Below are 11,164 nucleotides of genomic sequence, written 5' to 3'. Positions count from 1 at the left end.
AATGGCATTACTAAGAACTCATAGTGACCATACCTTGTACGAAAAGCTGTCTTTGGAACGTCGCTTCCTTTTACTTTCAACTGGTAGTAGCCTGACCTTAAGTCAATCTTTGAGAATACATAAGCTCATTTCAACTGATCAAACAAATCATCAATGCGAGGAAGTGGATACTTGTTCTTGATTGTCACCTTATTCAACTGTCTATAATTAATGCAAAATCGCATCGAGCCATCTTTATTCTTAACAAATAATACCGGAGCTCCCCATGGTGATATACTCGGCCGAATAAAACCACGGTCTAATAAGTCTTGCAACTGTATCTTCAGCTCTTTTAACTCTATAGGTGACATCCGATATGGAGGTATAGAGATTGGAGTTGTGCCCGGATAAACTTCAATAGCGAACTCGACCTCCCTATCTGGCGGTAAACCTGATAATTCTTCAGGAAATACATCAGGAAACTCACAAACTGTCTGAATTTTACCGCACTGGCTTCCAACTAAATCTGAATTAATAACATATGCCAAATATGCTGAACAACCCTGCTAAAGTAATTTACTAGCCTTTCTTGCTGAAACAATTCGTGCTGGCCCATTAGTACGAATACCATTTACTTCAACCCGACCTTCACTCACTGTCTGAATGCTGAATCTCTTTTTATAACAGTCCAAAATCACTTCATGTTCAGATAACCAATTCATTCCCAATATTATATCAAAATCCCCAAATGGCATAATTAACAAGTTAACCGAAAAAGTTTTATTCTGTATAATCAATGAGCACCTTGGACAAACCTGATTCACTAACACTGTTTGCCCCAACGGACTCAACACCTCAATAGACACTCTAGATAATTCAGATTTTAATTTTCTCGATTCAACTAATTTTGAGTTAATATAGGAATGCGAAGATCCCGAATCAATTAAAGCATGAACAGGCTCAGAATATTATAGAAATATACCTGTCACCACATCATGAGCATCACCTTCTTAGCGGGTTCTGACCACATATGCTCTAGTCGACACCTTAGCTTCAGACTGCTAGGTCACTATGTCATTCCCTCTTCTCGTACCTCCTCCTCTAGATACTGATCCACCTCTGCCCGATCCTCTGCCTCTAGCAGTAGAGACTGATCTCTGTGATGTCACAGGTGTAGCATTATCATTTTTCGGGCAATCTTTAATATAATGGTCTGTAGATCCACATTTAAAACACCCTCTGGTCAATCTCCAGCATTCACCTCTGTGCTTTTTCCTGCAATGTTCACAATCTGGAATATTAACATCTCAGGATAGACCTTTTACACCACAGATGGATACTGTAGTTTGTTTCCCCTGACTCTTTTCTCTTTTATCTGATCTAAAACTAGATCTCCATCCACTTCAGGAATCCCTGGATCTTTTAGGTAAAGCGTTCGAACTTGCAGTTCCATTACGTTACCCAACTAATTTAGAAGTTTCAAACTTTTTGTAAAATCCTAAAACTTGCTCTACCATCTTGGCCCGCTTAATCAAATCAACAAATTCAGTTATACGTTGAGATACCAATTGTAGTTTGATCTCATCTCGCAGACCCCTTAAAAATCTCTTACAACTGTCAGCTTCAGTTGGAATAAACTCTGAGACGTATCTACTGAGTCTCGAGAATTCCCTCTCATAATCTATTACTGACATGTCACCCTGTTTCAACGTCAAAAACTCTTGCTTCTTATCTTCGATATACATTTCTCCAATATATTTCTCTTAAAACTCTTTCTGAAATAGATCCCAAGTTATCTGATTCGCGGTTAAATGTCGAACTATTAATTCCAACCATACGTAAGCTTCCCCTTGCAATAATGATACAACACATAACAGACTTTCCGAAGGGGTGCATTCTAGTTGTTGCAATACTTTCTTGGTCAGCTCCATCCAATTTTCAGCTATGGACGAATCAACTCCTTTCAGACCTGAGAATTTTGTGGCACCGTATTTTCTTAGTTCCTTAATTGGGGCTCGTCTAAGAACAGATACAGTCGTAGTAGCAGGTATAGATTCCACTGCTCGTTGAAGAGCATCAGCTAATATTTTTACTAATTCAGATTCATTTCTACCTTTTTCATCTCTTTCTACATTAGGAGGTTGGTTTCTAACTGGATTTACATTGGGAGTAGTTGACCCCGTTTCATCTAAATCATACGACTCTTCATCCCCAGTGAACATTTCTTCATTTATATCATCAAGGTGTTCATCAGACATCTTTAATATATAAAACAAATATAATTGATAGGTCAACATCCAAAAATCCCGACTCAGTTTTTGACTTGACTGTGGCATGTACTTCTAGACTCACTTACGAGCTCGATTTAGTCTGAGAATCGGCTAAACCTGATAGCTCTGATACCAATAAAATGTAACACCCCTTAACCCCAAATCGTCACTGAAATAGGGCTACAAGGTATTACCGAACTTATACACTAATATTTAAACAAAATCGAGTCATAAACTTTACATTCCAAATCAATTCTTATCAAATTTAATCTTAAAGTCCCTAATATGGGCTTACGGGGCCCAATATATGTTTTAGAAGTGATTCGGAACCAAACTGGAAACTTTAGAAATTTTTCCTTGAAGATAGGGTCACGCCCGTGTGGCCTGGGACATGCCTGTGTGGACTAACCTATGGCCAATTCTGACTTTTCCACAGGGCCTGGGCACACGCCCATGTGACTTGGTCGTGTGAAAACATTATTTTCACCATTTTAAAGCTATTTTCACATACTAAACACACCTAATTCATGCCCAAAATATTTACTTATAAATGTTGATCAAATACCATTCATCAAACCTTTCAAACTTAGAAAATTTTCATTCATTCATTTTATTACCTCTTTAGGATTATGCACCACATTTACATTCAAAATATAAAACATTTGCATGAGACAAACACCAAACCCAGTACATGCCACATTTCTAAAAGATAGATGTATCACCAAAACTGAGTTGAGGTCGAGATTGACTCGGATGCTTGACTAAACTTTAACTTTATCTAACCTACCTACGGAAAACAACCGTACGTTGAGTATTGGAAATACTCAGTGGTATTATCATAATTCAAATTATAACAACAATAAAATATCATAACATACATAGATAATTAACAAATCATACACACAAATCATACATATAAATTCATACCAAACTATTATATTTCTATTATATCATTTTCAATGTTAGATCCAATAAATCATCAATGAGATTTCAATTAACTCATGAGCCTTTAATTCATCTCTCAACCACATATAATTATTCAATTCACATTTCAAATATGAACACTTCATGAACCTTTGGTTTATGCCTTCAATCTCTTTACAAATTTCATCTCACATTCCATCTTACAATATCACTTTCTCATTTTATTCGATAGCTCGATTAATCAAATTCATTTGATTTTATTATTTCACTTATTTTCCCCTATTAACATGACTCGGACTTTGGAGGATACACGGATCCAACCAAACATACCAGAATGGCGACCAACACCTCATCGGATAGTTCGAAGCAAATAAGTGATGACCAACGTCTCATCGGCTAAGCCAAAGCATAGTGGCGACCAACGCCTCATCGAATCTATTTGAAGCAATAATGACACGCCAAGTGTCTCATCGACTCGAAGTCGAAGTATCCCTGAACCTTTTCCAATCCTATGGCATGCCAACTATATCCACTAAGCCCGACTTGTTAATAGGGTATCAGATTACTTCCTCTATTTCAGTCAATTCAAATTCATATGCATACCAACATTACTCAATTCAATCATACAATTCAATTTCACATACATATATTTATTCATCAAATAAATCTAATTCACATTCAACTTAAATATCAATATTTACCTCACATTCAAATTCCATACACATATATTAAAATTAAACATTTAATAAGAAATAACTTGAATTATAATAATACAAACTGATATTTTTCTCGAGCTATTCCTCGATCACTTTTTCTTTTCCCTTCGTATTTGACGTCTCGGTTTCCTTATTTGCTACGAAAATTAGCATAAGTACAATTAATTAATAACACACATATTTTATATAAAATAATAACTTTTCATGCAACTTTTACCTAAATCCCAATTTTTTCCTAACTATTTTCATCTTCTTCCTTTTTACAATTCATATCATGTTCTTATTCAATTTCCATCAAAACTCCAATATAACCATCAAATTTTATCATTTTACCATAATTTCAAACTTCTTTCAATTTACCCCATAAACTCAAAACTTATAGCCTAGTTTACAATTTAGTCCTCTAATCAATTCTAATCAACAATTCTACCAATTTGATCCCTAATTTAATCATTTATTCAATATAAACCCTACTCAAAAGTCTATCAACTTTCAATATTTCCACACAAATTCAAGAGTACTTTACTCTAAGACTCCAAAAACATCAAAATCACAAAGAAATGGACTTAATTGACTTACCAATTTAACTTCCAAGCTTTCAAACCCTAATTTCTCCTTTTTCTTTTCTTTTGTTCTTTCTTTCTTTCTATTTTGTTTGATTCTCTGTAACTATTTCTCTTTTTATTTTGTTTCTTTATATCATTTCAGTTACTTAATTAATATTTAATTATAAAATATCTATATAATAACAAATAAAAATAATACATGTGTATTTATACACACATGTACACATGTGTTATTTATCACCATACAATTGTCACTATCTCAATTAATAGATAAAATATAATAATAAAAATAATAATAAGTAAATATCTTTTACTTAATAAATAAGTAAATATATATATAACATACATTTGTACTAATAATTTAAATACACATGTATTTATTCTCTGTCTTACACATGTCACTAATTTGGTTTAATTACTAATTCAGTCCCTTGTCATTTTTTCTATTTAAAATTAATCTTTTACGCTCTATTCGATTTAGTCCTTTTTAATAATTACTTTTAATTAACCTAAATTCACCTAATCAAAATCTAATTCAACCCATAAATTTGTAAATATTTTTAATAAATATTTACGGACTTGTTTTCCTAAGACGGAGGCCCTAAATTCACTTTTTCGGTGCCCATGAAATATGGGTCGTTACACATTAAAAAGGGAATGGAGGTTATGGAGGGAGTTGCTTAAGGAATCTATAGGTATTGGATGATGTCAATCTAAAATGACGGTCGATGCTACCTAAGAATGGTGGGCTGAAAAAATACAGGTTAGTGTTAACTTTATCATTATTTTAATGCATAAAGTCTATTGAAATTAATAATTTACAATTATAAAAATCTTAGTATAACATTTAGCATTTAACATGTTATGTAGGAAAATCTTGATTTTAAAGGATTTAAGAAGAAATGAATTGAACCACGATTGAATGAGTTAATGTGGCAAATGTTTGGTGGCATTGTAGCCACTGGAGAGAATGCATGGGCACCTTCGTCTGGTGCTCTTCCAAGTGGGGTTCCTATGGGAGATGATACACCTAATGAGGGATTTGGTGATTCAGATGAACATAGTAATGAGAATGAAGGTATTCCTCCTAATGAGGTACCATTAAACCCTTCTCATGAAACTCCTAATCGAAGAAAGCAAACACTTAGGGTTGTACACGGTAAAGGAAAAAATCAAGTTCAAGTAGAAAATCATCAAGAAATACATTAACTACTCAGATTGAGAAATTGTGTGAGAGTATGGCTAGTCCAAGGAAGTCAGTGAATGAAATTATTTTTCCTCACTGTCAATATACTATTTCAAATGTAAAGGATGTTTTGTGTGCTTTGGGAGATGAAATTCCAAAAAAAAGATGAACTGTACTATTTTGCTATCAAAATGTTCCAAATACCGGTGAAACGAGAAGTGTTTTTAAACTTAGATCCAGATATTAGGGTTTGGTGGCTTCGACGTGAGTATGCTGAACAAAATCCAATTGCATCATTTTCATCCTTAGTAGTAACATCCTCATTTCCCTCTCAACTATACTATCAACCACCTCCGCCATAAGCTCCTTAGAATTATTATTGTAATATAACTATACTACTTTTTTATATGTAAAACTAATGTATGATATTTTTTATGTTTGGTATTTTTATGCTATGCTTTTATTCAAGTTTCTATGTTGTATAAAATGTCAAAAAATATTAATTTATTTTCATTTGATTACTTTTTCAGGTTATGGATGAATTTAATGATATGTATAATAGTTTTGATATGAATTATGATACCTTTGAATTAAGTGAAGAAGCTCAACGAAGAATAGCCACAATTGTTACCCAAGTTGAGCACAACAATTATCATGAAGAGGAAGAATATGTGTTAAGCAGTGTACTAGTACACCATGAAACTTATTTCACTATGCAACCGTGTAATGACCCGAATTTTACCGTTACTGAAAAAATGTATTTTCGGGTCTCCATTTCTGAAAAACGGATTCGTAAATATTTATTAAAAATATTTACGAAGTAAAATGAGTGGTTAATTAGAGTTTAATTAAGTGAATTTAATTTAATTAAGAGTAATTAAGAAAAAGGACTAAATTGAATAAGGGGTAAAAGTTGAATTATAGATTAAAAGAAACTAAAAAGGACTAAAAAGGAAATTATAAAAAAGTATAAATTGATGCGGTTTACCGTGAAGAAAATCTAAGATTTTTTTTATGTTTAGTATATTATTATATCATTATATTATTATATAATAAAGATATTTTATGTTTTAATTATATTATATTATATTATATTATATAAACTAAAGAACCAAAAGAAAGGAAATAGAAACAGAATGAAATGAAACAGAGAGCAGGGGAGAAAAAGAAAGAAAGAAAGGGAGAAAAGAGAAAATTGAAGGTTTGAAGCTTTAAGCTTTAATAGGTAAGTCAATCAAGCCCTTTTTACTTAATTTTGATGTTTTAGAAGTTTTAGAACAAAGTTTTAGAACAAAGTTTTGATGAAATTAAGTTGATATTTTGATAGTTATTAGATTTCTAGATATTTTCCATGTAAAATAAAATGATGATTTAAGGGCTAAATTGATAGAAATTCAAGTTAGAAATGATATAAGGATTGAATTGTAAAATGATTCATAAGTTTTATGCTTTAAGGACTAAATTGAAAGAATTTCAAAATTATGGTTTTATGATGAAAAATAGATAATTATGTCTAAGTTTGGTTAAAAATTGAGTAGAAATAAAGTATGAATTAAGATAGAAAAGTAAGTGAATTTAGCTAGAATTAAATTGAAATTAAAGTAAATCAACATTTTGTACTAAGACTATTTTGGACAGCAGCAGTAGTCTAAGTTTGAAAAATCACCAAAAACTGTAGAAATTGAATTAGAGGATGAATAAAATATGGAATTAAATATTATTGATTCTAGTTTCTTATAGAAGAAACGATATAAGCAATTGAATTGTAAATTATGAGATATAATGAATTTTGTGAGACAAGGTCAGAATGAATTCGGGTTCCCCTGTTCTGACTTCGGAAAATCACCAAAAATTGAAGAAAAATAATTAGAGGCTTAAAGTTATATTTTTAGAATCCCTAATGAGTCTATTTTCAGGAGAAATCAATGGGAATATTATCCGAGTTCTGTACTGTGAGATAATTAATTTTTAGTGAAGAAGGGACGAAACTGTCAAATAGCAGAATAGGGGTGAATTTAAAGAATAAACTGTACTTAATGGCTAAACCAAAAATTCTGAAAATTTATTGTAAGAAGATTTGTGAGTCTAGTTTCAGGAAAAATTAGCGGATCTTAATTTAGAATTCTGTAACTCAAGATATGAATTAGTAATGTATTAATGATTATGAATTGTATTAATTTCGTAGTCAATGTGGTATCGGAAATCTCGGCTAAGAAAGGACAAGACAAAGTCAACGGGAGTTTGCTCAAAAATTACGGTTTGTATTTCTATAATCCGAACTTAGTTGTTATTTTTTATATTTATATACATATGGCAATTGTTAGTGTTAGAATTATGATGTTTTACAATTGGAATGGATTGATTTTGGTATGCGATGAATTTATTGAATTTATATTTATTGAAATTATTTTGATTGAATTTATATTGATTGAATTATATAATATATATGATTTATGTATAAATTTGAATATTGAATGAATATTATATTGAAAAATATATTGATTGGAAATATGAGGAAATTGATATGAATATATGAGATTGTGATATTTGAATATTTGATATTGAAAAGTGAATTGAATTGTATTGAATTATGAATTAATGTGAATAATTGAAATATATTGTTGAATTGAATGAAATTGTATGAATTGTGAAAATGGGTGAATATATGTGATTATCAGAATGGTATATTGATGAAAGAATTATTAAATTGAGAAAGTGAATGAAATACCCTATTAACTAGTCGGGCTGAGTCGGATATAATTGGCATGCCATAGGATCTGGAAGTGTACGGGATTTGCCGGCTTTATCGATCAGGCACTTTATGTGTCGTATTTCAAGCACCTCGTGTATCGTATCAGACACCTCGCGTGTCGTTTTAGGCACTTTATGTGTCGTATACTGATCAGGTACTATGTACCGTTTTAGGCACAATGTGCCGTACTGGTGTGTTTGGGTTGGAATCCGTGTATCCGTCAAGGTCCGGGTTTGTTAATAGGGGTAAATAAGTGAAAGATAAATTGAATAAATTTGATTGATCAAGCTATTGAAATGAAACGAGAAATTGAATTGAGAATTGAAAATTTAGGTATGAAATTGAAAATATGAACCAAAGGTTCATGAAATGATTGGAGTTCGAATTGATGATTTATGATGCCACTTGATGAATTGAAATGTGATTTGAGATATATGAATCATATGTATATACTGAAAGCTATCAGGGATAGTAAGTTGATATGATATAAATGAAATTGACTGTTATTGAAATGAATTAAAATGGAATATTATTGATAAGTGTATAGTTGAATATAGTTTAATGATATTGAATTGTGAATAAATTAAGGAAAGCTATACCGAATAGTAAGTGAAAGAATGGAGTAAATAGTAATGGATTTATTTAAGAATTGAACAATTATGTTATTGTGTTTATTATATGAACTGTATAAAATTTATGTGGTAAGTAGTTGAAATTTATCTATGAATAAATAATTGCATAATTGTAATTGTTATTATGATCTTAAATATTTGTTATATTATTAAATGTTCGGATTATAGAAATACCACTGAGTATACCATACTCAGCGTACGGTTTGTTTCCGTGCGCAGGTTAAGTAAAGATAGTACGTTGAATCAGTATCCCAGGACGATCCTGAATTCATTAAGGTAAAGTATGTTGAGTATTGATAATGGCATGTACCCAGGATGTTTAATGAGAGTCATTTAGGTTGTAAGAGTATTGATGAAATAAGTAAATTATGGTTGGCAACGGTATATAGTATAAATTTTGAAATTTACTAAAAATTCGTAGTGATTCTAAATTAGTTCCGAATTGAATTTACTGTTCATATTGGATGCAAGGGCCCATTAAAGGGATGACATCTTAAAACTAGGATGTGTGTGAATATTTATTTTAATTAATGACCGGAATTGGACTGTACTGACTGGTAATGTCTCGTAACCCTGTTTCGGTGACGGTATAGGGTTAAGGGACGTTACAAACCGCGTATGGATTCAAATTATACAGGTCAAATGTGGGTGGACGAAGTATTAAATGGGCATGATGATCGTTGCATGAATAGTTTTACGATGCCAAAAAATATATTTCACAGCTTGTTGCATGATTTACAAAAAAATTATGGCTTAAAGCATGAGAAAGTATAATCGATGGAGAAGTTAGCATTATCATTGTACATTCTTGGAAATAGAGAATCAAATTCAAAGGCAGCAGAGCGATTTCAACGATCTGGGAAAACTGTTAGTCGAATTTTTACTGATATGTTGCATATATTTGTTCGAATGGAAATAGACACGATTAAACCCACTGAAGGTCAATTTGAGGAAGTACTGAACCATATTCGACATGATACAAGATATTGGCCTCACTTTAAGGTAAAATTTACACAATCTTTGTATTTTTAAAATATAAATTATTTCTAACTTTTATCTCAATACTTGTATTTATTTTAAAGAATTGTATTGGGGCCAAAGATGGAACACACATAAAAGCATGCATTTCATCTTCTTGTCAAATACCTTATATCGGACGGAAAGGTGAACCAACTCAAAATATTATGGTAGTTTGTGACTTCAACATGTGCTTTATTTTTGCATTTTCTGGTTGGGAAGGAACAACACATGATAGTAGAATTTTTTTTATAAGCACTTAGAAAACAAGAGTTAAAGTTTCCACACCCTCCACCAGGTTGAACTTTAATTTTTTTAATTAATCTTTACATAAAAAATATTAAAAATATTAATTTATTTTTAAACTTGATATTATGTTTTACTTTTTTGTAGGAAAATATTATCTTGTGGATTCAGGATATCCACAAATGGCAGGTTTTCTAGGTCCATATAAGGGAACGATATCATTTACCTTATTTTTGTCGAGGTAATCATTAAGTATCTGGAAAAAAAGAAATCTTTAATCATGCCCATTCTTCGTTACGCTCTGTGATTGAACGGACATTTGGAGTGTGGAAAAAAAATAAAAGGCCAATATTAAGAGATATTCCAAGTTATTCATTCAACAAGCAAGTTTTAATAGTTATTGCAACAATGATTTTGCATAATTACATTCGAAGACATGCTTGGTCAAATGATGAGGATTTTCGACAATTTGGTGCCAGTCTCTTCAGGCCATTTTGATAGAGGTGAATTGAGTCCTTCTAACAGTGAAAGTGACCTTGAAATCGCGATGTTAAGGGAAACCATTGCAACTAGTTTAATGAATCCATATTTATAAAAACATTTTGTATCATAGCCTAATTTCTAGTAATAATGAAACTTGTTATGTCTTATGTTACTATATATATTTTTTATTATTAAAAAATCATCCGTTTAGATACTTCAAAATTTGATGCAAGTATAATGTTACTATTTGTGAAAATAATATTTATCATTGTTATAAAAGAATATTTAATTATAAAAAATAAAAAATAATTATCATTTTATCTAATAAATAATTTAAATTGATTATATAATTCATTAAAATATTTATAATAAAATATTGGAAGATACATTTTA

This window comes from Gossypium hirsutum, chromosome A12 (genome assembly GCF_007990345.1).
Source record: "Gossypium hirsutum isolate 1008001.06 chromosome A12, Gossypium_hirsutum_v2.1, whole genome shotgun sequence".
NCBI classification, from domain to species: Eukaryota; Viridiplantae; Streptophyta; class Magnoliopsida; order Malvales; family Malvaceae; genus Gossypium; species Gossypium hirsutum.
The sequence above is the reverse complement of the archived record's forward strand: the minus strand, read 5'-3'. Positions refer to the sequence as shown.